Source organism: Acinonyx jubatus, chromosome B2, assembly GCF_027475565.1.
Source record: "Acinonyx jubatus isolate Ajub_Pintada_27869175 chromosome B2, VMU_Ajub_asm_v1.0, whole genome shotgun sequence".
NCBI lineage: Eukaryota > Metazoa > Chordata > Mammalia > Carnivora > Felidae > Acinonyx > Acinonyx jubatus.
In genome coordinates this window covers 115,877,711-115,900,335 of record NC_069385.1, presented here as the reverse complement: position 1 = coordinate 115,900,335, position 22,625 = coordinate 115,877,711, and the positions used below count along the sequence as shown (strand labels likewise).

The 22,625-nt window shown below is 38.1% G+C and overlaps 1 protein-coding gene and 2 pseudogenes across 7 annotated transcripts in view; 1 reads left to right on the top strand and 2 right to left on the bottom strand.

Annotated features, from left to right (window-relative positions):
* Positions 1–22,625, bottom strand: part of FKBP5 (FKBP prolyl isomerase 5) — a 117,805-nt gene that overhangs the window by 92,626 nt on the left and 2,554 nt on the right. For 6 of the 7 annotated variants that reach the window (XM_027057907.2, XM_027057905.2, XM_053222900.1 and 3 more), the window contains one exon: positions 18,143–18,248. The exons of the other annotated variant lie outside the window; for it this stretch is intronic. The gene's annotated coding sequence lies outside the window, so the exon portion shown is untranslated. The remainder of the gene's footprint in view (positions 1–18,142; positions 18,249–22,625) is intronic. 7 annotated transcript variants of the gene reach the window in all.
* On the bottom strand, positions 2,450–2,547 carry LOC113598962 (uncharacterized; annotated as a pseudogene).
* On the top strand, positions 21,159–21,700 carry LOC128315652 (60S ribosomal protein L30-like; annotated as a pseudogene).

The window sequence follows — 22,625 nt, the reverse complement described above, 5'->3', positions numbered from 1 at the left end:
ATATAATGTCAACTATACTTCAATAAAAAAAATCTACAACTCAGTAATAAGGAAAACAAACAACCCAATTAAAAAATGGGCAGGGGTGCCTAGCTGGCTCAGTTGTGGAGCATGTGACTCTTGATCTCGGGGTTATGAATTTGAGCGCCACAATGGGTACAGAGATTACTTGAAAAATAAAAGTTAAAAAAATGGGCAAAGTATTCACATACACATTTCCTCCAAAGAAGATACATAAATAGCAAATAATCACATGAAAAGATGCTGAGGGAAAGTAGGGAAATGCAAATCAAAGCCACAGTAAGAGACCACTCCATACCCAATAGGATGGCTATTAGAAAAAAAGATTGTAACAAACACTAACAAAAATGTAGAAAAAGTAGAACCCTCAGGCAGTGCTAGTGGGAATGCAAAATGGTACAGCTGCTTTGGAAAACAGTGTGGCAATTCCTCTAAAAGTTAAACAGTTATCATCTGATCAACAGTTCTAAGACAAATGAAAACATATGTCCACACAAAACCTTATGCATCAATGTTCATAACAGCATTATTCATATTAGCCAAAGAGTAGAAACAATCCTAATATCCATTAACTACTGAATGGGTAAACAAAATGTATATTCATGCAACACAATATCATTCAGCAATGAAAAGCAATAAAGTACTGATAATATGCTACATGAACAAATCTTGAAAATACTATGCTAAGTGAGAGCAAGACAAAAAAATACCATATATGCTATGATTCCATTGATATGAAATGTCCAGAACAGGCAAATCTATAGAGGCAGAAAGTAGAATGGTGGTCACTGAGAGTAATGGTTAGAAGTAGGAGTGACTGCTAACGGGTGTGACATTTCTTTTGGGGGTGACAAAATGCTCTGAAGTGGGATAATGGTAATAGTTGCACAATTTTGTGAATATATTGTCGAAATCTTTTTATTTTAATGTTTAATCATTTTTCGGAGAGAGAGTTTGAGCGGGGAAAGGGTAGAGAGAGAAGAGGACAGAGAATCTGAAGCAGGCTCTGTGCGGATAGCAGCAAGCCCGATGCAGGGCTCGAACTCATGAATGGTGAAATCATGACCTGAGCCAAAGTCGGAAGCTCAACTGAGGAGCCACCCAGGTGCCCCACAATTCTGTAAATATACTGGAAACCACTGATTAACACACCTTAAAGAGGTGAATACCAGGCTATGTGAATTTTATCTCAATACAGCTGGTAGAAAAATTATCTTCTTGAATGGACATTAGCTCCTAACATACATTCTTCCAATGTATCTATTTTATGTAACACTGCTGTGAACATTTTTGTGCCTAGGCATTTATCATACTAAATAATTAAGAGTATGGATTCTTGGGGCACCTGGGTGGTTCAGAAGGTTAATAAGCAAGCATCTGACTCATGGTTTCAGCTCAGGTCATAATTTCACAGTTTGTGAGATCGAGTGCCATGTCAGGTTCCACGCTGGCAGCGTGGAGCCTGCTTGGGATGCTCTTTCGCTCTCTCTCTCTCTCTCTCTGCCCCTCCCCTGCTCTCACTTGCTCCCTCTCCCTCCCTCTCTTAAAATAAATAAATAAACTTAAAAATAAAATTTTTAAAAAGAGTATGGATTTTTGGTGTGCCTGGCTGATCAGTTGGTGGAGTGTGTGACTCTTGATCTCAGGGTTGTGGGTTCGAGGCCCAGGTTGGTGTGGAGATTTAAAGATAAAATCTTAAAAAAAAAAAAAAGAGAGAGAGAAAGTATGGATTCCTTTTTTTTAAGATTTTAATTTTATTTTTTACGTTTATTTGAGAGAGAGAGAGAGCACAAGCGCAAGCAGGGGAGGGGCAGAGAGAGAGGGAGAAACAGAATCCCAAGCAAGTTCGATCTCACAAGCAGTGAGATCATGACCTGAGCCAAAATCAAGAATCAGATGTTTAACCGACTGAGCCATCCAGGTGCCCCAACGAGTATGGATTCTTAACAGTCTGCTTTAGTGGCAACCCTGGCTTGACAACAATAGCAGCTATGAGTGCTGCTTGGGCAAGTCACCCAACTACTTTGTGCCTCAATTTTCCCATCTATCACATGAGATTAACAATATTCACACCTCTTGGAATTTTGAAAATTAAATTAAGTAAGGGCTTGGCATGGTGACTGTCACACAGTAAACTTTCAAACATTAGTAGTTATAACTGTCATCCTGGTTTGTATTATTTCCTTTTTTAATTTTTTTTTTTTTTTTAATTTTAGGGGTGGGGGAGGGACAAAGAGAGAGAGAGAAGGAGAGAGAATCTCAAGCAGGTTCCATGCTGAGTGTGGAGCCTAATGCAGGGCTGGATCTCACGACCCTGGGATCAGGACCCAAGCCAAAATCAAAAGTGGACACTCAACCAACCGAGCCACCCAGGCATCCCCCCCTTTTTTTTAGTTTTGTTTTTTTTTTAATTGAGATACAACTTACAAAAAATATGGAATGCTTCATGAATTTCCATGTCATTTTTGCACAGGGGCCACACTAATCTTCTCTATCATTTCTACTTTATTTTACTTTGTTTTCAAGTTTTATTTTATTTATTTGAGAGAGGCAGAAATAGGGGAAGTGGGCAAGGGGCAAAGAGAGGGAGAGAGAATCCAAGCAGGTTCCGTGCTGCCAGCACAGAGCCCAACGTGGGGCTCGAACTCACGAAACCGTGAGATCGTGACCTGAGCCAACAAGACCAAGAGTCAGACGCTTTACAACTGAGCCACCCAGGCACCTCTCGTTCCAATTTTGGCATACGTGCTGCCAAAGCAACCACCACATAATTTTCTCAAGATGGTTTCTGGAAATGGTGTCACTGGGTCAAAACCCATGAACATTTATGTTTTCGAATCCATTTTGCTAAACTACATTCCAAAAGGGGTGCACCAATTTTTGGTGCCAATAGTAAATATAGGAGAGAACCAAGGTAACCACACCATCATCAACATTATGTCACAGTAAGTTTTTTTGGTTAATTTCACAGCTGCCTCACTTTGGTTGTTCATTTTTGCTGCTTTGCCTTCAGCATCTTGAAACCCAACAGTTTTCTACTTATGCTGTGAATCCTGTACACCATGAGTACCTACTGAATGCAAAATCTGAGCAAGCCGCTATACTGGGAGCCACAATGGAAACTGAAAGGAGCAAGGCCAAGGATTTGGGGTGAGGTGGGGCAAAGAAGCATTTCAATTCAAGATAACTGATTAAGTATGAGAGAGCTACAAAATATTTGTAAGGGCAGGGGAAAGATGGAGGTTTATAAAGCAGGGAAAATAAGGCAGTATTCCAGCTGGTTCTTGAAGGATGGACATTAATTTCAAGTGGCAAGGGTGTGGGGCAAGAGCAAAATCAAGGCTGGGAAAAGAACACAGCACATTCCAGGACTGTGGCTCGAGTACAAAGTTGCTAGGGGAGAGGGAAAGGTGAGAGAACAAGGCACAGAGTGCCCTCGGAGCACAAAGAGGACCCTCCAAAACACAGCCAATGACTATGTGCGCTGAGGGGGAGAGTTTCTCAAAGGGCAAATAACATGCAGAAAGACACAAAGACATGAATCATCACGGCCCATCCAAGGAACTGCATGTAATCCAATTTGGCTAAAGTGGAGGATACATGTGGAAAGGATGCCGACGATACTAAATAGGCAGAAGCTGACTGTGAAGGACTGTGTGTGCCAGAATAAAGCATGTGAACTTCATTCCAAAGGAAATAGAGAACTGAAGCAAAGAAGTGACAATCAGACTAGCTTAAAAAAATTACTCTGGCAACACTCCAACAGCTTCCCATCTCACACAGAATAAAATCCAAAATCCAAAATCCAAAGTCCTTCTTGCACTTAACACCCCGCATGCTGGTCAGCGGCTATCTCTGAAACTGTTCCCTATTACTCCTCCTCTCACTCACCGTTTTTGCTACACTGGCCTTCTCGCTACAGCCTCCAACATGCCTCTCTGCAGGGCTTCTGCGCTCACTCTTCCTCTGTCTAGAACTCCTTCCTCCCCCAGCATAGTTGGCTCCCTGACTTCCTTCAGGTAGGTCTCTGCTCAAATACTTACCAGAGAGGCCTTCTTTATTACCTAATATAAAAGAACAAGTAACTACAGCAATCAGCCCTACCTTTTTTCCCCTCCACTTACCACCTTGCACAGTGATGGTAAGAATGGTAAGTTCCATGACGGAGCCTCTCTCAATAACCCTGTGCAAAACAGGAACTGTTCTTGCCATTTCCAGGTGGTAAAATTAAGAGGCACGATATTGCTGGTGAACACTGAAATCAGGTAGAATGACTCCTGAGGCTGCAACTCTAACCATTTCACATAGTATCAGAAGTCCTGTTTGATACTGTATCATTTCCTGTAAGTAGGCTCCATCCTGACAAGCACTACGACAGTAAAAACTCTAAATTCACACTATGTCCTAAAAATATATGGATTCTTACCACTGGTTATTGGCCAAGTTTCAAAAGCCAGGAAACATTTTTCTAAACCATCAATTAACTGCTCAAGGCTGTGATGTCCCTCATTGAGGCCTGGATTTATGCACCTTAGCCCCTGGGGCCTGCTTCCAGCTAGCTGAGTGAGCCCCATCGGCTGGATTGTAAAGGAGTTGCACTGGGTCTCCTGTGCCCCATCTCCCTGCTTTGTTTTCCTCTCACTTCCTTGGCCTGCTGCTCTGGCCAGGAGCTCAGTGCCTTTTTGTGCACCCCTTCACTCTCTTTCTGAAAAAGCTGTTTTCAGTAAAGACCTGATAAACTCATTCACTCTCAGGTGACTAATAATACCTTAAAAATGAGGGGGAAAAATGTACAAGGTATATAGACTTTACCCAACTATAAGCTGTATTTTTTTGTTTAGGACCCAGAGATATTAAGATGAAAAGATTTTATGAAACTAAAAGGAACAAGGCATACGACACCAAAACTCAAGTATAACTTCAGGAATAAAATTAACTCCATCTTTAAGATAACCATTAAAATTTTCTGAGGTATCACTACCAAAAGAAGAACACAGCATGTGCCTGGAAAACATCAGGTAAGTATTGTATCATATGAAGATATAAATCCTGATTCTTTTCCTGCTCCCAATTATTAATTTCTTCTTTCCTTGATTTTTCTTTCATCCCATCTCCCATTATTGAGAGTACCCCTTTTCAAAATGTAGTTCTCAATCAACTGCTCTTCCCCTGTCAACTGCATCTTACCAGAACTTACCACTCTTAATTCCAACTACTACCTGTATTATAACCAAATCTACTTCTAATTTCTCTCTCTTCCCTTCTGCAGTTTTTTTAATGTTTATTTATTTTTGAGACAGAGCATGAGCAGGGACAGGCAGAGAGAGAGGGAGACAGAGAATCCAAAGCAGAATCTGTGCTGTCAGCACAAAGCCTAATGCAGGGCTTGAACCCAAGAACCGCAAGATCATGACCTGAGCCAAAGTCAGTTGCTTAACCAAGCCATCCAGGCACCCCTTCCCTTCTGCAGTTTTGATCTCGAATTGCCTGACTATAAGTAGAACCCTTTTATATCCCTACCTTTTCAAAGAAAACCAACTTTTTCAAAATTATCCCCTTTTCTATTTACTTCATCATCTGTATTATCTGGCTATTCTCCTAGGTTTACAACTTTAATATATTTTTTCTCCATTTAATCAACAGGACTTGCCAAATACTCATTGTGTTTCCTACTATCCTTCTTTCCAAATCCGCATCTATCACCATGTTCTGGGCTTTCTTCATTTCCTTCCCGAATTACCACAGTTCTCCAGCTGGCCCGCCTACTTCCAGCCTGCTCCCTCACTTCCATTCATTCTACACATGCTGCCAGTAAAGCCTCTCTCTCACAGTACAATTCCAACTCAAGGACTTTAAATAGTTCTCCAGCACAGGTCCAAACTTCTCAAACCAGCACTCAGGGCCTTCTACACCTTCAGACTGTCACTAATAAATGTTTATCTTACACATTCTAAGACAAAACCCCAGAAAACCAACATCTTCATCTCCCATAGCCAAATAGTGCAATGCACACAATAGGTCTATAGACAGTACAGAGCACCTTCTTTCACTTGACTTCAACTGATCACCTCAGGCAACAGGAATATATTAGTCTATCATCTTCTGAACATCTCAAATTAGTATGAGAAGGATTCATTTTCTCAAGATGAACACTTTTAATCAGCAAAATGAAAACGTATAGTTATCAGTAAATAACACCCCATATCCTTAATGAAAGTACAAAGTGGTAAATATTATTTTAAAGGTGAATTTGCCAGTATCTATAAAAGGTTTAAGTGCAAAATATTCTTTAACCCAGCAATACTTACAGGAAATTACTTGTAGATATTCTCACAGAAGAAAAATTATATGCAAAAGGACATTAAGCACAACACAGTTGTAATAGTTAAAAAAAAAACACATGACACAACTGAAGCCTCCTTACTGGACTATTATTATACAGCCCCACCAATGGAATATTATACAGTAACTAAAAATAAAGCAGCAGCTGTAAATGAACTGATAGGTAAAGATGTTTAAGAATGACCTAAAGGGAGAAAAAAAAAAAAAAAAAGCAAATCACAGAACAGAATGTATATTATTATTCTATTTGTGTAAAGAAAATGCATATACATTTGTGAATGCAAAAAAATATCTGAAAAGAAATATAACAAACCACTAATAGTAGCTAATTCTGGGAATGGGATTCAGGGAAAGAAACAAGAGATTTTCACTTTAGGGGGTGTATGTGTATGTATACATATATACATACAAACATATCCTTTTTTATTTAACTGAAGTGTAGTTGACATACAATATTACTTTCAGGTTCACAATACAGTGATTTGATATTTATATACATTATGAAATGCTCACCACAATGAGTAGTTATCACCTGTCACCACACAAAGTTACTACAATGTTATTGACTATATTCTCTATGCTGTCCTTTACATCCCCTGATTTATTTTATAACTACAAGTCTGTGCCTCTTAATCCCCTTCACCTTTTTGCCCATCCCCCCACCCCTCCCTTCTGATAACTACCATTTGTTCTTGGTATTTAGGAGTCTCTGTTTTGTTTTTTAGATTCCACATAAGTAAGATCATAAGTATGTGTCTTTCTCTAACTTATTTCACTTACTATAATACTCTCTAGGTCCATCCATGTTCTTGCAAACGGCAAGATTTATGGCCGAGAAATATTTGTGTGTGTGTGTGTGTGTGTGTGTGTGTGTGTGTGTGTGGGCGCGCGCACACGTGTATATCATGCCTTCTTTATCCATTTATCTCTTGATGGACACTTAGGCTGCTTCCGTATTTGGCCCCAGGGATGCATATATCTTTTCAAATCATACCTTCTTAAACAATAATCAGTATTAATATTCACTTAAAAAAGAAACAAAAAAAAAAAAAGACTTTTTTTTAAATGTTTATTTGAGAGAGAGACAGAGCATGAGTGGGGAGGGGCTGAGAGAGAGGGAGACACAGAATCCAAAGCAGGCTCCGGGCTCTGAGCTGCCAGCACAGAGCCCAGCGCAGGGCTCAAATTCACTAACCGTGAGATCATGACCTGAGCTGAAGTTGGGACACTTAGTTGACTGAGCCACCCAGAAGCCCCACAAAAAAAGACTCTTAAATACAGACAACAAACTGGTGGTTGCCAGAGAGCAGGTGGGTGGGAGAATGGGTGAAACAGGTAAAGGGGAGTAAGGGGTACAAATTCTAGTTACAAAGTAAGGCATGCAGATAAAAAGTACAGCATAGGGAATATAGTCAATAATACCATAACTTTGTATGGGGACAGATGGGGATTACACTTATCATGGAGGGCACAGAGCAATGCACAGAACTGCCAAATCGCTATGTTGTATACCTGAAACTAATGTAATATTGCATGTCAATTATACTTAATAATAAATTTTAAAGAGAAAGAAAAGGCTGTGACAGCAAAGGCTCTTAATTTTGGATGAATATAATTGATCTTGATTATCCATGGTGCAAGAAATATGAACTACTCAAAATGCTTAATGAGAAACTCATCCCTTCATTCAACAATTATTTATGGAACACTTACTATGTGCCAAGCACTGTGCCTGATGATACTGACAGAACAGTAACAAGAAAAACCTAGTCCATGCTCCCTAAGAGCTTATAAAAAGGTCTTTTGGTCTCCATTTTTCCCATTTCCCCTGTAAAAGCCACTCTGCCTTCCATGTCTGTGTTCTCATTATGCCTATGGTTGTTCCCCCAAAAAAGATACAAATTAATAGGGCAATTGTATCAAACAAAAAGGTTTTAAAAATTGACTCCTATTCCCTTCATAATTAATTCTAAAAGTTACTAGCAGCACAATTTGTAGAAAGAACAGTTCAACAAGCACACTTTAAAATAAATAAAAAGTAACCTAGGAGCACTTGAGTGGCTCAGTCAGTTAAGCCGTTAAGTGTCTGATTTCTCGCTTTCCGCTCAGGCCACGATCGCACAGTTCAAGTGTGAGCCCCACATCAGACTGTGCAATGACAGCGTGGGAGCCTGCTTGGGATTCTCTCTCTCCCTCTGCTTCTGCCTCTGCCCCACACCCATGCTGCACGTACATGCACTTTCTCTCTCTCAAAAACAAACAAAAAAGGAACCTAGATGCTAAATGAAGAGAAATCAAGAACATTTGAGGAAGGGAAAAATGTTATAGGAAATATTAATTTTCGTCACTAACTTATACATGTTTCTAGATTTTTGTACAATGAACACGTACTGCATAAGAAGTTCGATAATATAATAATATACGTGAGAAGTATAATAAGGTCTTGTTCTTGAAAAAAAACATCTATTGCAACAAAAGAGCAACTACCGCACACGGTTCAACTTTTTCACCTTCCATCCCAGCCCCTGTGTGGTCTGGCCTTGGTGAGACTCCTTGTTTTGTCAGCCCCAAGTCCATTCCTCCCCTCCTCTGCTGGAAACAGCATTCTGGGACTTTCCACCGGGGAACCATGTTCCCCACCTCCTGGAGTGGAACCAATCCCCAATCTTTGCCAGTCATTGCTTTCTACCCCCTTGGCTGCCACGACAGTTTGGAAGTGAACATGTGACCGTAACAGATATAAACCAAAATCAACCCTGACAAGAGGCTAATTCTAATGAGACCATTAAAATGATTTATAAGTACTTATAAAATGATTATAAGTACATATAATGCAGCTGAAATTCCTACAAAGAACATTGTAAAAAAAAAAAAATAGGATTCTCATTTAATGTGGCAGTGAAATCGTCATTAGTTACCTCTTTTGTTGAAATATACAACAATGGAACAGCAACAAAAATACAATTGTTAGAAAAATGTCCTCTTCCACTATGTTAAAACTTCCTACTTGTCTCAAAAAATAGAATGTTGAAGCCATATAAATCACATCCTGTTAAAACAGCTATGTATAGAAACAGAAAATACAGGTTCCAGGCATATATGTTAATCGCATCTCCTCTGACAGAAATTTACAAAATAAGTTCAAAAATAAAGATTCCAATGGTAGTATTTTATGAGGCACCTAAAATGCCACAATACATGACAAAATAAAACTTAACATACATTTAACTTTTGAAGCCATTTTAGTCAATTATTTTCAACACTAAGAAAATACAGAACATATTAATAAATTATAGGGAAACAAAGTTCAACTTGAGAAAATAAAACTTACCCATCAGAACTTCCTAAAAGTAAAATGGGCTACCTTGTAAAATAGAGACCTCCCCTTCCCAAGAACTAAACTAAACCCCAGACTGCAATTCTCTGAAAACATGACATCCTTGAAGAATTTGATAGATGTGCCAGCTGTTTTATTTCTTGAAAGCGTATAGTTGAACACATATAATAATCTGTTGCATTTTTTTCTAGCATTGCACAATTTTCCTGGCCCACAATGCACATACTGCATCCATTATCATATTTAAGCATCTGACAGCATTGTTACAAGAATCCATAATATTCGTTTCTGACTAAACTCATATATAAATTTTTCAGGCTTCAAATGGTCATGGATTTCAGTATCATATATATTTTTTCCACAAAGTCTCAATACAATACATTTCCTGAACTTTCAGCTTTCAGTTTCCTGTTCGTCAATGGCTACAATTCTAGAAGCAATACATAAATACACCCCAGCCATGGTATTTCCACTTTGACAACAGTGGACATGAACTTAGTATGACCAAACATAACTACAGTGCGTATAAATGATACATGACAGCTAACACAGCAATAGCAGAAACTTAATAGTTTACAAAATTGGAAATATAAATTATACTGATATAAGAATGACAATTACAAAACAGTCTCTTTCCTTCTCAATGTATGAGAATTACAGGACTTATACCAAAACAATTTTCCAAATACAAAAGAAATTGCAGATCACAAGGCAGATTAAAAAAAAATCCCTTCTCCCTTCAGAAAAGGGAAGACAGGAAAAAAGAAACCAAACCATGGGAAATATAGTAAGTAAGTGACTGGATACAAAGCTTTAAGGATATGGGAGAAAAAATTTGTATACATCTGTGGATTATACAATTCAACTTCAATGTTTAAGAATGATAAAGAAAAATTAGTACTTTAGTAAAAATGAATCTAGTCCAGGAGCCTACTTTCTTTGAAGGAATACAGCAGGATAAGCAGAGGTCTGGGGCATTTTTAGGTAACTCATGCCTTTTTCTTTCTGTAATCATGGGAAAGACTATAGAACATTGTTACCAGTTGCAAAATGATTCATGATAAAAGTATACTCAAAGTGACTAAGAAGTATTTGTACACCATGCAAATTTTCAAAATGCAGTAAGGACATCTTGCCAAAGTTCAAACAATACCTTTCAAGGGAAAAAAACAGTGTGATAATCATTTATTTGGTGGCTTGGAATGGACATTATATACAAGAAAAAATTATCTACTCTATAAAAAGGGAGTATTTATTGAGCATCTCGAGTGACCAGAAACTAAGTTTAGAGCTTTACAAATCTTCCATTGTAGGGGCGCCTGGGTGGTTCAGTCGGTTGAGCGGCCGACTTCAACTCAGGTCATGATCTCACAGTCCATGGGTTCGAGCCCCGCGTCGGGCTCTGGGCTGACAGCTCGGAGCCTGGAGCCTGCTTCAGATTCTGTGTCTCCCTCTCTCTCTCTGCCCCTCCTCCACTCACACTCTGTTTCTCTCTCAAAAATAAATGTTAAAAAAAAATTTTTCTTTAATAAATAAATAAATAAATAAATCTTCCCTTATCCTGCATCTACATAGGAAAACTGTGTAGAGGAAAACAATGCTGAAATAAGTTTCTCACCATTATTTGTGGCATATAATAAAATGTAACAGGCTGGAGAAGATGTCGACTCAAGAGACTACTGTAATAGAAATATAGGGTTGGGGGCTGCAAGGCCAAAGTACCAGAGCTCCCAACTCTCCATGCTAATCGTACAAGCACATTAATCAGTAAAATGATAGAAACAAAAAGTACACTTTTTTTGAGAATGCTATTTATGTTTACAATGCTACTATAATTCACAACTCTAAAAATGAAAGAAAGAAACCCATTTCTTCTTAAAGCAGATTTTGGAGTTTTGGTTTCAAATATTACTTCAAGAATAGTAATGCTCATCCAAGAAATGTAATCATGGGTTTCTCATTAAGAAGTGTGGGGGTGCCTGGGTGGCTCAGTCGGTTGAGCGGTAGATTTCAGCTCAGGTCATGATCTCGCGGTTCATGAGTTCAAGCCCCACGTCGGGGGGGTCTGTGCTGACAGCTCAGAGCCTAGAGCCTGCTTCAGATTCTGTGTCTCCCTCTCTCTCTCTGCGCCTCCCCTGCTTGCTCTCTGTCTCTCTCTTTCTCTCAAGTAATAAACATTTAAAAAAATTTTTTTAAAGAAGTGTGAATTACGTGGCGCCTGGGTGGCTCAGTCAGTTAAGTGTCCGACTTCAGCTCAGGTCATCATCTTGTGGTCTGTGAGTCTGAGTCCAAATCAGGCTTTGTGCTGACAGCTCAGAGCCTGGAGCCTGCTTCAGATTCTGTGTCTCCCTCTCTCTCTGCCCTTCCCCACTCACACTCTGTATCTGTCTCAAAAATAAGTAAACATTAAAAAAAAAAAATTTTTTTTAAGTGTGAATCACTATCACATTTTTCTTGGTAGTAAAATTATTTTTTATCTTGGTTTTTAGTAGTAATAGTAGAAAAATTATTGGTAGTTCTACTGTAATTACCACTCAGATGGTTGAGAATCACACTGGATAGGAGAGCAAAAAACACAAAAAACAAAAAACAAACAAAAAAAACCAGCCCTAGTTTAGCTCTCAAAGGTGCAGGCTTGCTCATTAATTAGCTGTGGATCTTGAACATGTGACTGTACTTCCTCTGGACATCAATGTCCTCATCTGTAAAACAAGATGGCTGGACTACAGGTTATTTCCCTCCCTTCCTCTCTTTCTCCCTCCCCCTGGCCCTTTCTACATTATGGCTTTAGTGATTTAGGATCTAGACTGGGGTTTCTGAGGACAGAGAGGAAAATCTGGAGAAAAGGAGTAAGGATTATGTAAACAACTAAAACATGGAGAGAAAAAAAGTAAAAGAATTCACGTTTACAAAAAGAAATGGACAAATGGTTCAGGAAGGATCATGAGTTTCATTGTCAAAATTAGTTTAAACACAAGTTTCAGTTATAATGAAATCAGGAAAGAAAGTGAGAAATGCCAGAGTGCCTCACAAATAAGCCAAGAAATCCTCCCAAGTTGCCTCAGTACCTATAGAAAAGACTTCCTAACACCGGACTTAATCATTCATAATCCTGCCCCTACATAATCACCAGCTATTTTCCAACAAGTTATTCCCCTCAGCCAATTTGGCCTCATCATTTCCAACAAAAATCTAGAATATCTCCCGTTCGTTATCACTCAGTGTTCTATCTGAAATGCACTCTCTCTCCTCTCAACTTGTACTACTAATTTATCATGCTCTCACCATGCCTGAAGCACTTCTCGGTGCCCGACATATACTAACTCATTTAATTCTCTCAACGATCCTGGGAGAGGGGTGAGTAACTGTGCTTGAGATTACACAGTAGCAGAGCTATAGCATTCCGTTTATAATCTGTAAGAGCCTGTTCTCTTAGCTTGCTAACTAGTCCTTCAGAGTTCAGATCGAGTTGTCACCTTTCTGAAGTTCTCATCTGCTCAGCAATTATTCCTGCCCCTCAAGTTCTTAAGTAAACCACTCATTTGCCACTTACTGTGGGGCCTAGGTTGTTGTTTATCTTTTGTGCATATATTCTATCTTTTCTAAGAACAGGCTCTTGTCTCATTTATTCTGTAACAACACTACTTAGAACCTAAAAGAGCCGAATGCCTGAAATATAAAGGTGCTTGTTAATGAAACTATGATGGCATTTAATGATTACTGAACACATATACCAGACTCTGGGCTAAGTGCTTTATAGACACTGTCTCATTTAATTCTCACAACCGCCCCTCCTCAATATTACAGGTGAGGAAACGGGGCTTAGAAGAAGCTCTGTCTGTTGTCCAATCTCTCCAAATGGTAGTGACAGTCTTACTGAAGAGTCTGTACCACACTCTTCATGTCCAGCCTACCAGAGAACACCTTGAAGAAAGAATCCGTCCTAACCGCAATTGAGCTCAACTAGTGCTTAGCCTACAGCATGCCCCTGAACACGAAGGATTCAGGATCAGAGGTGCACCTCCCCACAAGAAATTCACAGTCCATTAGGACTCCAGGACCAAGCTGTCACTGGCAGAGTCACCATCGTCAAGACTTCAATATCTTAACTTATAGTTTAAATCATAATAGCAAATTAATCCTTAGAAACTCTCATTCACACCACTCATTCTCCCTTCAAGCTCCCTCACTCCCTTTATCTTTGGACTCCTCTGTCTAGCTTTATGTACTATAGAGTAGAAGGGTCCCGTTAATCCTAACAACTATTAGGATATCTAAATTTAATTTGGTGATAGCTCAGACTCAAGGGTCTATCTGATGAATACCATGCCACAATGAAATATGAGCAGTGAAGAAGAGCTAGAAAAAAAAGCAGTAGCAAAAAGCAGTGAAAAGAGGAATATGAAAGTCAACACTGTAAAGACAAGTAAAAGCAATAAAAGAAAGGAAATGGACACAGATACAAGGTAGAAAATAGGAATCCAGAATAAACTCAGTGGAGAAACACAGATAAACAACAACATTAAAATCTAATCCAACTTAGGAATTCTGACTCCTTCTATAATTGTTTCTTTTCCTAACCTCTGAAGGAAATAGAAAAATATGTATATGAAGCAATAGCTGAAAAACTACTAGGAACAGTACATAAATTAGGAGGTTTTTTTTTTTTCCTGAGAAACCATTCCTTTTAGAATTTCAGAGATTCAAAGAAATCTTAAAATACTATCTAATCTAACCCACTCATTTTACAATTAAAATAAGGCCCAGAAAGGATTTTAATTGGCCCAAGACCATACAGCTACTTAGTAGCAACACTCTTGAATCTCATTCCAAGGTCTGCTCCCCCAGACAAGGCTTCCTAGCAATGTATTTTACTCCTCCATTTTCCACTCTTAATAACTATTAGTTTCTGTGTAAGTATCTCAGAATCCACATTTTATTCCTAATTCCCATAGAATAAAATAATCAGATATTCTGGATTATGTAAAGCAATATGGAATTTAATTCTTTTATTCCCTAAGTCAGTAATCTCAAATTGAGTCCTGGTTCCTACCAGGAGGAAATTCAAACATTTCCCAGAAGAGCAGAAAGAAAAAAAGATCTCCATAAGCTAACCAAAGGCAAGCCAAGTTGATAAACTACAACCCATCTGCAAAGGAATCAGGCCCAAGGCCCCTGGAGGCTGGATGACAGCTAATGAGGATCACTTACTTTCCTGTTTCTATTTTATACCCTCCTAACTAACCTCAGGCTCCTATCTTTCTGACAAACTTCAATTCTAGGAGTCTGTAAAGAAAAATAATGAAAAGAGTATCATGTCACTTTCAGCAGAAGTAGCTTTTAGACAGGAACTATCTTGGTCAGGAAATATGGCACAAGGGACAAGAGAAGAATTTTAAGTAACCCATACACTGGTACTTTTAGCCTTAAAAACACCAAGAAGTCATCAGAGTGTATAATATACACTTAATATTTCCTCAACTGCGAAGCACTTGAAGATATTATGGCCTGGAAGGAACTCATCCTGGGCCATTTCTGTGGTCTAAGAAAGGCTGCTGCTTACACCCTACCCCCTGCCCCCCACAATAAACTGTGGGCCCTGCCAGTCACCGTTCTCCAAGTTATTTGAGCTGAGTGATTTTCAAGTCTTATGTATCATCTTAGTTTAAATACAGTGATTACTTAGGCCTTCAAAATGATGTCTCTGCTATAGAGGGCTGACTGAAGCCTTCTCTGAAAGAGATAAAAATGCCTTAGTTTACTCTAGAAACATAGCTTAATTTTGGTATGTATCAAGTTCATTATAGATTAGGGATAATCTCCTACTTCAACATGTTAACCAAATTAGGATAATTGTACTAGAAATGAAAAGGACAAAAAAATAAAGAAATTATAAAGTCAGAAACAAAGTGTTTTAGTGACTCACTGAGCTTAGTTAGGAAGTAAAGGAAGAGTGAAAAATGACCGACAAGAATAATGGAGTTATTAACAGCTAAAGAGGAAAACCGGGAAGAGCTTTCTGGCTGGGGATGAGGGGTGGGGGTGTTGGTGTGCAGCTTCTACAGAGATGGTATTTAAACAGATTTAGATTTAAGACATAGGTGAAAAGCTGGGCCTCAAGTTTGGAAGGCCTCAAGTTTAAACAGAAGATACATATTTGGGGCCTAAAAGCACAGCAAGGACCAAGTTTTTAGAGAAAGAGAAGGATATAGAAAAAAAACTCTTAAAACAACGGCATTCCTCAGATAATACACTTTGAAGATGACCTAACCTTCCAGATGAATACTTTATTATGTAGATACAGAATATTTGGACTGCTTTGTTCTAAACGAAAAGCTAAAACATTATTTCTTCCTCAGGCTATGAACTGACAGAGAGAAGCGAAGGATTAAAACAGTTTCATAATTACTATTTGTCCAAAGTCAAGTCTCTGAACTAAAACACACTGCTTCTGAAGTTTCTGTATTTATAACAAAACTTTTGGAAAATACTAAGAGAAAAATCTGATGCACCAATACCACTACCATTTTATAATATTTGTGAGAACTTAATGGTCTTAAAAGCACACTGGGAGCACCTGGTGGCTCAGTTAGGCATCTGACTCTTGATCTCGGCTCAGGTCACTCATTATTATCTCATGGTTCATGAGATCGAGCCCCACACTGGGCTCTATGCTGACAGCGCAAAACCTGCTTGGGATGGATTCTTTCCTCTCTCTCTCTCTCTCTCTCTCTCTCTCTCTCTCTCTCTCTTTCTCTCACTCTCTCTCTCTCTCTCTGCCCCTGCCCCATGTGCACATACACTCTCTCTCTAAATAACTTAAAAAAAAAAAAAAAGCACAAAAAAAATGTTGATAGTTAATACATCTGGAGAATAGGTAGAGGTTCATAATACTATTCTCCCCAGGTCTGTGTAGTTTAAAACTTCCATTATAAAAAAAAAAAAAAAAAAAAGCCTATCTACAGATATCTTTAAAATTCTATCTGCAGTTAAGGTTTGACAACTAAAACAAAAACAAAAACAAAAACGGCTTGACAACTTGAACCAAAATCCTAACAGAGAAAACATTTCAAATAATGTTTTACTCATTCTTAATAGACCAATGAAATTTAGTGTGTATGCAAGGGAAAAAAGATCCTGTGTCATTTTAGAGAAACATGAATACGTTCATTAAATGCAAAACGTCCTTTTATCCCTGTTACTTGATGTTGGACATTTGTTATTTTGCTTTTCAATGAACTTACAATTTTTGCTGAAGAAAATATATAGTCCATATAAATGTATGATTTTCGTTAGTAAAGGCAAAATAAACATTCATCCCCAGTATCAATGATTGCTTTGTTGAACCTGCTGGTTAGTTGTCATATTATTTCAAATATTTTCCATTCTACTAAGTAATCAAATAAACAACTTTTTTATGTGGATACAAAAAAAAAAAAAAAATTAAAAGAACCAAGACCCATAAATTATACCTAACCCTAACCTGTAAAAAAACCCACACATTTAAAAGTATATAAACTGGGGCGCCTGGGTGGCTCAGTCGGTTAAGCGTCCGACTTCAGCCGGGGTCACGAGCTCGCGGTCCGGGAGTTTGAGCCCCGCGTCGGGCTCTGGGCTGATGGCTCAGAGCCTGGACCCTGCTTCTGATTCTGTGTCTCCCTCTCTCTCTGCCCCTCCTCCGTTCATGCTGTCTCTCTCTGTCTCAAAAAAAATAAATAAACGTTAAAAAAAAATTTTTTTTAAATAAAAAATAAAAAAAATAAAAGTATATAAACTAATAAGTAGAAGGGTAAAGTTGAATGTTTTTAACAATTACCAAAGTTTTAGCTAGGATTTAAATAGATGTAGTTTAAACCAAATCACTCTAGAGACTCTGACAGCACTGCAACTAATGGAGAGCAACAAATTTACTGCTTAGATCTGCCACTCGCTGATAACCAAGAATAGTTTATACAGTTTGTAAGCACCTATCTTTCCTCCATATGATAAACAGCACCACCCAAAAAAAGACAAGCAGATTTGTTTGCCTCCTGTTCATCTGGTAAGTTCCAAGACAATAAAAACTATGCATGTCTGTGCAAAATCTAGCACACTGTAGGTGTGCAACGCTTAACAGGAATAATCACACCCTCACTTCCCAGAAAGCTATTGCTAGCTATCAGTCCCATACTCTAATAAGGCAGGCTTTCCTTGCTGATACTTCTGCTTTGAATCACGTTCAGAACCTTGTTTCTTCAAACAGAAATAAGTCACCATGAAACTTCAGAGAGAAGCAGTATAAATACACATATACAGAGACAAGAGATCGTCACTGATTCTCTTCTCCATCATCATTAAAGCACTCCTTAAGTCTGAATCGAGGTATTTCATTTTGCAGATAACAAGATCATTCTCCAACAAATTTTTGTAGCTCTTTTCCTCATTAAAGTAAAAATTACATACCGTAAAATGCCCAGATCTTAAGTAGTCAGCTCAGTAAGTTTGAACGAGCGTGTATACCAACAACTGGTGAATCTGGGCGTTCCTTGGACTAGGTCTTGCAATTTTTCTGTAAGTTAAAAATTATATGAAAGTAAGTTACCCAAAAAGCGTACACTTGAATTTCCATTACCTAAGTCAAGCTACAGAATATTTCAGTCTCCTTAGAAAGTTCCTTTTCGCCTCTTTCCAGTCAACCACACTCTTACCCAGAAACCACTGTCCTGATTTCTATCAACATACCTAAGTTTCACCCGTTCTTGTATTTTTCAAAAATGACATCATTTGGTACATACTTATTATGCCTGGCTTCTCTTGCTCTGAATAATATTTCTTGGATTCATCTATGTTGTGCGAATCATTAGTTCATTTCTACTGCAAAAAAAGCTGCCATGAACATTTTACATCAATCTTTTTGTGAATATGTACTTTCTTTCTCCTTGGTGAAATAAGATTTCATTTAGAAAGGGGTGGGGGCTCACATATAAATAAGCCTGTAAAGTCATATAGTACAGATAGATGGACTCATTACATAGTATAATTATATATAGGAAATATGTATACAGTTGTATAAAATACAAAAAAATAAAACATAGGTATTTTACCTACGCGTGTGTATATAAATGAATAGATTCTGAGAAGTCCAACTGGGCCAACAAAGATATATTTCTTTAAATGTATAAAGTTCACAGTGAAAACACATCTAACGTGGGAAAGCTGTCCATTTCAGTTTTTCTTCATAAGTATTTTTTTTAATGTTTATTTATTTTTGAGACAATGCGAGAAACAGAGTACAAGCGGCAAGCAGTGAAGGGGGCACAGAATCCGATGCAGGCTCCAGGCTCTGAGCTGTCAGCACAGAGCCCAACGCGGGGCTCGAGCTCACAAACTGTGAGATCATGACCTGAGCCGAAGTCGGACGCTTAACCGAGTGAGCCACTCAGGCGCCCCTCTTAGTATTATGCTTTAACCTAAGAATAATTCAAAAGAGAAACAGATTTCTTTCCATATAAGCTACTGTTACCTCCACTACACAATCATTTTCTATGCGAGGAGTAAAACCCAAAGTATGTGTTAAAAGTACAAATTGTATTTTATCGTCTTGCTTTTTTAAAACAAAGTTAAGGGGCGCCTGGGTGGCTCAGTCGGTTAAGCGGCCAACTTCGGCTCAGGTCATGATCTCGCGGTCCGTGAGTTCGAGCCCCGCATGGGGCTCTGTGCTGACAGCTCAGAGCCTGGAGCCTGCTTCTGATTCTGTGTCTCCCTCTCTCTCTGACCCTCCCCCGTTCATGCTCAAAAATAAATAAACGTTTAAAAAAAATAATTAAAAAAAATAAATAAAACAAAGTTAAGGGACGCTTGGTGGCTCAGTCAGTTAATTGTCCGACTTCGGCTCAGGTCATGATCTCGCGGTTTGTGAGTTCGAGCCCCGCGTGGGGCTCTATGCTGTCAGCTCAGAGCCTGGAGCCTGCTTCGGATTCTGTGTCTCCTTCTCTCTCTGCCCCTCCCCACTTGTGCTCTGTCTGTCTCTCAAAAATAAATAAATGTAAAAAAAAAAAATTTTTTTTTTAAGTTAAACAGGGAAATAATCCATTGGCTGATACTTAACATGGGTAAAGACCATCCCATCTCCATTGAGGATATATTCTGAAAAAAGCTCAATCCCTAGGATGTTTTCTCCATCCCAAGAAGTAATTTACCACAGCATTAAGTCTATGAAAGACACATCCTGACTCTGAAATTCTACTGTGTAATTGCAGCTAAAAGTAGAGGAAGTTCTTTAATGTCTAGTGATGGTAACGTTAAGAAACATACACATAAATCTGATTTTTGAAGTCAATTTGAAACTCCCAACCCTGCTGTTGATAATCAGATTATCATTTTCAGGGGACTAAAAGTGTCTCCTCATTTAACATTACCCATAAATTGCCAAGATGGAGGCAGAATGCTACAAAATGTCCTAGAAATTTACCACTGCCTGTTTTATAAAGGTTTGCAACTATCAATGGGAGAAAACAACCCACTTCTAATGTTGGCTCTTTGCTCACCTTTTATTCCTCCTCCCCCAAAATGAGCAACTTCAAAAACATACCATTCTAATGTACTACATTTTTAATCTTAAAAAATATTCTTAGCATTTAAATGGTCCCTGACTTTCACAGGTGTGTAATTATTTACTTAACCCATTATTCACTCTGAAAATACATCATTTTCCAATAATTGTACCATTTTCTAAAAAAACAAGGAAAACAGCCTTGATTGATTGTTACAAAAACCAACAGTGGCTCTAAACCACTACAACTCTCAACTGTCATCATCTTTTTCCTGTTTTAGAGAATTACAATTTTATTCTTATTTTTAAAATACCTTTCTTCCAGACCAAGAGCAGAAAACAGGTACAGCAATTGTGTAGACCCCATACTCCCTCTGGTGGTCCTTCACTCTCATTAACTAGATGTTTTCCAAAAGACTAGAAGTAAATACTAAATTAAGCATAAAATGAACTTGCCCCATTTAAGGACATAGTCTTACATGTTTAAGTTTCAGCAGAATACAGGGTAATTCTCTTCATAACAAATTGTGAGGTACAAATTATTTTGAGAGCTTGAATTTTAGTGTTTAAAATATTGCTAAATATCCTTAGTAACCTGTTATACAAATTAGTTACAAGAGTGAGTTAGGCCCTACTATAATTATTTTAAGCTCTCTTTTGACGAACAGTCATGTACCGGTATCTTACTTGCAAATTAAATCGCACTTAAGTGGCTATTGTTTTAAAGTCAATAGTTATTTACATACCAACAACCACTCAGTGTATGTCTCCTCTGTATGTAAATTTAATTTTCTTTACACTTTGGGGATATATTATCAGAAGTCAAAAAAAAAAAAAAAAAAGCACTATAGAGCCTTTCTCACTAGCTCCTTGGCCAGGACTGGAGACTGCTCTTGGTTGGAGCTGTCCCACACCTAAGGCAGGAAGATGGTAGCTGCACAGAAGTCCTCACTGGAGTCAATTACCTCTAGGCTCCAAGTTGATATGATAAGGGGACAGTACATGATGGGGTACAAGTAGATAAAATAATCAGACACGGCCAAACTGGTCATCCTAGCCAACAACTGCCCAGCCTTGAGGAAATAAGCACTACACTATCTTGGCCAAAATTGGGGCCCAACACGCAGCGGCAAGAATACTGAATTGGGCCCAGCATGTGAAAAATACTACAGAATATGCACAATGGTTATCACTGATCCAGGTGATTCTGGTAACACCAGGAGCATGCCAGGAAAGACTGGTGAAAAGTAAACCATGCAAAATTTTTCTTTAAAGCTGGCCAGAAATAGGGGGGGAAATGCACTGTAGAAAATTCAGACATGTACAATAATGAGAAAGCAAAATAATTACTAATCAACTATGTCAGAAAGTTCAGGAGCGCCAGGGTGCCTCAGTCAGTCACAAGCTGAACGTGGAGCCTGCCTGTGATATTCTCTCTGCCTCTCTCCCCTGCTCACACGTGCTCTCAACCTCTCTCTCTCTCTCCAAAAAATAAAAGAAAAAAGACAAACTTTTGTTTAAAAAAAAAAAAAGTTCAAAAAGTTTCAGAGTGCCTGACTGGCTCTATTGGTGGAACATGTAACTCTTGATCTCAGGGTTGTGGGTTCAAGCCCCACACTGAGTAGACAGCTTAAAAATAAAAAAAATAAAAATAAATAAAAAAATCTTAAAAAAAAAAGTTCAAATTGTTTCAGAATTATAAAATGTCTGTATTTAACTGTTCAGCATTGAGTAATCACAGAATTTGGTGTGCCAAAATATGGACAATATAGATTTTTCTTTAGGAACTCTGAAAAATTAATTAAAGGCCTATACAGAGATATTCTTAATGCTAGGTGTAACATGCGTACTGCGGTCAAATAAAGCCATATTCATGTCTAACACGGCCACTTGATTTATCCTCAAATTAGCTATTTTAGTATATGTCCTTGTTTCTTTGTGCCTTTCTTCATTCAAAAATATTTGCCAACCCCCAAACAACAAAAAGAACCACACCTGAGGATAAATGACTTAAACACTCAGTATGTTTATTGTGTACATAAAAGAATTCAACTTATGCTTAATTCTGAAACTGAAATGTGGTTGATAATTTTGATATGGTCTACCACAAGTTAAAGTGGACCAAAAAAAACAGTAAAATATCTAAAAACTGAATTTGAATATGGGCTTTTAATAAAGTTCCTAAAATATGCTTTTGTGTAAATAAAACTATGAAATATAAGTTTAATTTACTATATGTGGTATATTTAAACATCACCATATGATAAGGATTGTAATAATCATACATAGAAAATTACACATACTAGTTAAAACTCATATATTCCTATACACTTTAAAGAACAATTATCTAAGTCATCCAAAACAAAGAGAACCTCAGACCTATAAGATTCCTTA